Here is a 6,979-nt window from a genome sequence, read left to right on the forward strand (position 1 = left end):
ATATATCTCACTACTTTTCCTTGGTAAATACATCATCATTCACTAAACTGCACATTTCAAAAATCAAATGTGCCCTGAACTTCAATCTTTCTCTTGCTTCTTATATTAAATTCATGAGCAAATCACGTTTGCTGTATGTGAATTACATCCTGACTTACTGTTTTCTAGAAATCATTTCCACCATAATATTAGTCCAAATTTCCCTTGCAACCTCATTTAACTTATTGTTTACCACCCTTACTTGCGATGGAATACCCATTATTGCAAAATGGACCTTTAAAAATGTATCTCTGATTTTTTTCTGCTCAAAATTCTTCATTGACTTCCCTACATACCTAAAATAACATGTAAACTTTTTTACAAGTGTAAGACCTTGTAGAGTCCAGACTCTAGCTACCAACCTTAATTCACACCCAGTTCCTTTATTCTTCACACACTGAACTCCAGTTATCCAGGCCTCTTAATGTTCCTTTAATACACTAAGGCATGCCTCAGAGTCTTTGTGTTTACTGGGCTGCCTTCCTGGAACACAAGTGTACAAGGTTTGTATGGTTTATTTATTTCCATCAGGTCTCTTATGAAATAGCATCTCATGACAGAGGATTGCTTGGATTATTCTGTTTCAAATATCACCCTCAGTCATACTATATATATAATGCCTTATCTTACTTTATTTTGAAATTTTTGCAACCTGATAGTGTATGATATTCTTAGTTCATTTAATGCCTCTCTCTAAGTAGGGGTTTTATCTGTTTTACTGACCGCTATATCTCTGCCAACTAGAAGGAGCTTGACACATATTAAACACTGAATAAATATTGGTGAGTAAAGGAATAAATCAACTAATAAGTTCCAACAACATACTGCATATTAATCATTTCAAAACTAGCATATTATGCCAACTTTGCTATTTGTACTGCTTTGGTCTCTGTATATGCTGGTGGTAGGAATGAAGAAATTTAACACTCTTATGTAGTACTTAATATGTACCAGCCACTGTTCTAAGCATTTTATACAAGCATTAACTCTCAGTAACTGGCACATTGCTCCAGGAATCCGTGCCACAGGTCAGGAACTACTTAAGCTTTGCCCCTCCTATGACTTAATCTTATGCCTCATTCATTCATTCATTAGTTGATGTTTCTCTCTCCCCATAATCTTTTTACCTGTTTGGTTTTATATGGACTGTTTGATTCCTAACCTTTTGGTTGTACAGACTTGACATCTGTACTACTTACTCAGCCTGTTCTTGGCCTTCTTGTCTAATCGCTCATATGCATGCTTAAATCAGTATTGGAACTATCTACCTGATTTGAACCTAGAACTTCTCAAAGCGTCGTCTCATTTCTTGATAGTTTGATGACATCACACAGGTAGGATACTTTTTATCCTTATGTGATTTAAACAAGTTGAGTGGTCAGTCTGTTTGTGGCCCCTCTATTAGGAAGGTACTTGTTTACAGGTGCCTTCAAGAAGCTTCCTTTATTCATATACATGGGGAGATAAATTGAGTGGTTTATAGATGAAACATATATATGCGTGATATATGAGTGCCATATTTTTATTACATAGTAGATACAAGGAATGAGAGTTCTATAAAATTAGTCACTATTAAAAATCATGCTCTAAACTCTCAATACTATTGGAAAAGCAGTGTTCTGATACTGCTTGTTGGAAGTATAAGTTAGCCCAACACTTTGGAAAAGCAATTTGACATTATGAGTTAAATGTCCTTAAATTATTCATACACTACCTGGTAATTTTAATGTTAGAATTGTATCCAAGGAAACTAGTCTAAATACAAGCTGTAGGCACAAATATGTTAATAATTGAATTATTTATGATTTGAAAAACTGCAAGCGACTTGAATGTCCCAAAGGAGGAATGTGGGAGAATAGATATAAATCCTAAGAAATATTGTATTGCCAATTAAATTATATATGAATAAATTTTAACATGTATATCGCTTCTAAATAATTTAGAGAAATGAGTTTATCAGTTAGTGTCCTGGGGTGAAATAGATGGCATACTCCAGGTGGGTCATTTGCACTGGTGGAGGGATTATTCACAAAGGTGTAGGAAACTACAAGGATTGGTGTCCCACCCTGAGGCTGTTAGTCCTGAAGGAGCAAGGGCTGGGAACAGTTACCGTGGAGACAGAACTATATGGAGAGATCTTCCTATGGTTGGTTACCACACAGGGAGGAGAGAGTGGAATAAAAACCTTATTTTACTCTTCTTCCTCCCTCCCCTTGTGGCTTGCTCACCATTGTTTGAAGACTGGCTCACACAAGCTGCATGCAAGCTGGTCCTGCAACTTGTGCACTGTCTGCCATGCACTTACAGGGAGAGATAGGCAGCTGATCCAGAGCTAAGAGCTGAAATTGACCAACATCAAGCATAATTTACTGTGTAAGCCTTCCCTTGGAGATTGCAATCCTTCAATATACTCCATATTTCCAAAATAGCTATGTTAGACAGATTCAGTCAGTGCAATTGCTATCCAGAAGGAAAACTGATTCCTGGTGATACCCCCCCACTATCTTTCCAGAATCTTCCTGAAGAACTTTAAGCAGGGTAGTAATACAATAATATTTATATTTTCAAAAAGTCAAAGTCGGTATGAAAAATGTGTGGACTGGGCAAGAGAGTGTGAGAGAATAATTAGGAGGCTGTGCATAGTCTGGAAGAGAGTTGACTAAAGCCATCACTCAGGCTGTACAAGTGAGAGTGGAGAAAATGAGGATGAAGAATACACAGGAGCTGTTGTTTGAGTAAATGTAGGTTTGTGTGAGAAGGAAGAGGGTCACTCTCAGGTTTCTGGCTTGGGCAATGGCAGCAGATAATTCTAATGTGCTATAGTGCAGCTGTCCCTAGATAAGTATAAGTACCAGAAACTTCCACATTCCTTACACACCTACTGTGTTTCCTTGTTGGGGTTAAAAAAAATAGAAATCAGAAAGGAATAATTGTGAAAACGCTGCTTCTAATTTGAAAGAAAATTGTCCCTTTGCCATCCATTGGTGGACATGTAGATAGTCTTAACAGCTATAACTCCTTAAATAATCCTTACTCCTCACTACCCTCACCCCTCAGTTCCACCTGTTTAGCCAATGGAGCAATTATTTCCTAATGGCCAGAGTTTAAATTATTGATATTTCAATAGCTTATTTTATCCCCCAAACTATTAGTAAACTTGGGTTGTATTTTAGAGGAAGGATTAAACATAGAATTGATAAAATATCCTTTAAATCCATTCATTGCAGAAAATTGCCGATTTCCGTGATTAAATTAAAATAGATTTAATATCCTCACTATTTATTTTCATGTTCCACAAATGTGATTTTTCATCTTAACAATTGTTTTAAGAATAACATACATATGGAAATAAGCCCATCAGAACTCTACACCTTCACAGATTTTTGCAGTGAACACACCCATGTAACCATGACTCAGCTGAAGAAATGAGACATGGCCAACACCCCGAAAACCTCCTCAGCATCCCAGCTACTGCTCCCTAAAGGGCACCACCACATTGATTCTTACAGTATAGATTGGATTGGCCAGCTTTACAAATTTGGGAAAATGGAATCATCAATTGTGGACTCTTTTAAAAAAGGCTCTTTTCACTCTTTAACTCAGATAGTATCTGTGAGATTCAATCCAGGGAATGGTGTGCCAGAGTAATTTGTTCAGTTTGATTGCTATTGACTGTTTTTTGTTTGTTTGTTTGTTTTGTATGAATCCATTAGAAAGTGTTCATTGTACTCGTGAGGGTCATTTCTGTTGTTTCTGCATTGGGGCTATTAGAAATAATACTGCTAATAACACTTAAGTACTTTTTCTGCCCCATATGGATACAAGTTTTTGCTGGGTGTAGACATAGGGGGAGAAACTGCCTGGCCAGATTTAGTATATCCTCTATATCCTCTCAAACACGCTTTTTTCAAAATGGTTGTACTAATTTATACCTCCACCAGTAGTGTTAAACTACATTCTCCATTCTTGACAACAGTTGATATGATCAATATTTTTAATTTTAACAACACAAATGTCTGCATATAAAATCTTATGATTTTAATTTGCCATTTGATGACAAATGGTGTTTTCATATGCTTAGTAGTTCTTTAGATAGCCCTGTTTTTCTTCTTATTTTGGTAAAGTGGTTAATTATTTGACTGACTTGCAAACATTAAGTCACTCTTATGTTTGGCTAGATTTGATTTATTCATGTACTTTCTTATGATTTTTGCATATTTTTTAATAAAGGAAATTGGCCTATAATTTGACTCTCGTAGAAAACACCTGTGATCTGTTAGAAAAAAAATGATCATACTGATCTCATAAAATAACTTGGGAAGTGTTCACTCTTTTTCTGCATTCTGAAAGATTTTGTGTTTGCTGAAGCCATCTAGGTGTGAAGAGGTTTGCTTTTTGCTTTTTAATGTTTTAATTATAGATTCAAATGTATAACACATTTATAACTATGTAAACTTGATAGTTCATTTTCTTGTTTGGTCAATTGTGTTTTTTTTTTTCTCTATCCAAATTTTCACATTTATTTGCATTGGTTGTTTGTAATAGTGTCTTATATTTAAAAAATTTTTGATCTCTAGAGATATCCCCTTTTTCATTCTTGATTTTAGTAGATTTTTTTCTACTCTCTTTGCTTCTAATAAGACTCTTTAGGATATTAAAGTTTATTAGTTACTTAAAAGGATGACTTTTTAAAAATTCTTTATTATGCATTTGCTTCCTAATTTATTACATTCTGATTTTTACAATTATTTCCTTTCTACTCACTCAAGCTACGTTCAAGCTGTTCCTACAACTTGAGCACTGCCTGCCATGGGTCTAGAGGTGACAGATTAATACAGGAGTTATTAAGAAATTATTTTAGGCAGTTAGAGAGGGTAAAAGAGTTCTCAGTGGAATTTTACTTTAATAAAAAGCAGCCCCCAAATTTATTTTCTAATAGAAAGCAGTCTGAAAAGTCCAGCTTCAAGAGAGCTGGAAGCTTGCCTATGTTAAATGCCGGCAGCTGTACTAAAAGCCAGGTGCACCCAACATGGCGATTCCCCCTCCCTCTTCTTGGTCGTCACGTGTGCGGGTGTCATGGCCCGGTAAAGCCACACGTGCGGATATCATGACGCCAGCCATGTAGAAGCCATGTTTGCATAATAACACATACGGGAGTGAGGGCCAGTTTCTTCATGGACTATGTAAATGGCACACCTGTTGAAACCAATCCCTTGGGCCCTCTGTAAATCGATCACCTCCTACTCAAGCCTCTCTACAAAATCAATCATATCCTGCCCCAAACCCAGAAACCCTCTTGGGCAACCCACTTTCTCCGTATGAGAAAGCTCGCTCTCTCTCTTTCTCTTCTTTTTGGTCTGTTAAAGTTTCCACTCCTTAACCCGCTCATGTGCGTGAGTCTGTGTCGTTAATCCTCTGGGTGCCAGACGACGAACCCTGGGTATTTTACCCCAGATACCGAAGCTGCTTCAGGATGGGCACCTGCTCCAGAGCTAAGAGCTGAAAAACTACCTATTAGGTACTATGTTCACTATTTTGGTCACGGGATAAATAGAAACCGAAACCTCAGCATCATGCAATATATCCTGGTCACAAACCTGCACATGTATCCCCTGAAACTAAAAAAAAAAAAAAAAAAGTGGCTGATCATTTTCTGATAATAAAATTCACATTTTTACATCAGTGGCTTAAACATTTCCCTACTTGTAGCAGGGGTGGTGGTGGTGGTGTGTATGTGTGTGGGTGATTTCACCTTATTTTGAAATAAAGCCAAAGAGAAGTTCTAGAAAATGAAACTTTTATCCCCCAGAGGCAATATTTTGTTATAAATAGCCCTTTGGCAGACACCTCTGAAAGTGTTCAAGCTATACATAAAATTAATGAATCTACAAAATTGTGCGTATTGATTCTGTGTGCCTTACCTTACCCATGACCTTCCCTTAAGATTGTTCTAACATAACATTGAAGTAGAGATGAATGTGTCTTTCTCCCAGAAATTTGAGAGATTAAGATGCTCCGTGGGATCATTCTCCACTCTAGAGTATAATAAAAAGCTTGTGTCTCCACTATTTTATTATCCAGAACGCTGAGCACTACCACATATTTGGAGTACAATAAAAATTGATGTTTTTAGTAGTAACACTGAAATATGTGGTCTGGAGGTGCTTTATGAACTCTCAAACAAGATCAAATTATATTTCTGCGGAGACATTTACACACCTAAAATATATAAATAATAATTTAAATGAATATGTTATTAATAATTTTCCTCTGCTGTCTCTGTCGGAAAATTATAAGACAGTTATTGAATACAACTTTTAAGATATGGGGTTGATTTGTAAGATGAAATAGTGAAAGTTTAAGTTCATTTAATTATCTTTAATATTCAGACCTAAACTATTTGCACTGAAATCCAAAATATATACATGAAAGACTTACACTCTGTACTTGATAACAAAATACACTTGTATAGATGAAAAGACACAAATTATACTTAAATACAAAAGATTTTCTTATATTCTTTTTTGTTTTTATCTCAACTGAATTGACATATGCTCTTTTCACATAAACTACCTAGCTGTTCCCAGCCAAAGGAATTAGAGACATAAAAATGAGAAAAGAGCTGGTCATTTATTCTTGTTCATCTGTCTGTCACTATAGTATTATTTTCCCTTATTTATTTTCTAGAACTTAGATCCAGTTAGTTGTAATTCATTTAGTACATGAGAGACTGTGTTAAGTGTATTAAGACTCTGGCTTTGTTGCATTTGGTTGTTTAAGTATTATTTGGAACTGTGCACATCTGGGATTTTTTTTGCATTTTTTTTTAAACTTGTAGAAGCTATAATGAACATATATCAATTCCTTATGTTGTTTTATTAAATTAATAATTATAGTATATGAAAAACATACTATAAAGTTTTTTCTCAAGAAACAATGT

Source organism: Piliocolobus tephrosceles, chromosome 3, assembly GCF_002776525.5.
Source record: "Piliocolobus tephrosceles isolate RC106 chromosome 3, ASM277652v3, whole genome shotgun sequence".
NCBI lineage: Eukaryota > Metazoa > Chordata > Mammalia > Primates > Cercopithecidae > Piliocolobus > Piliocolobus tephrosceles.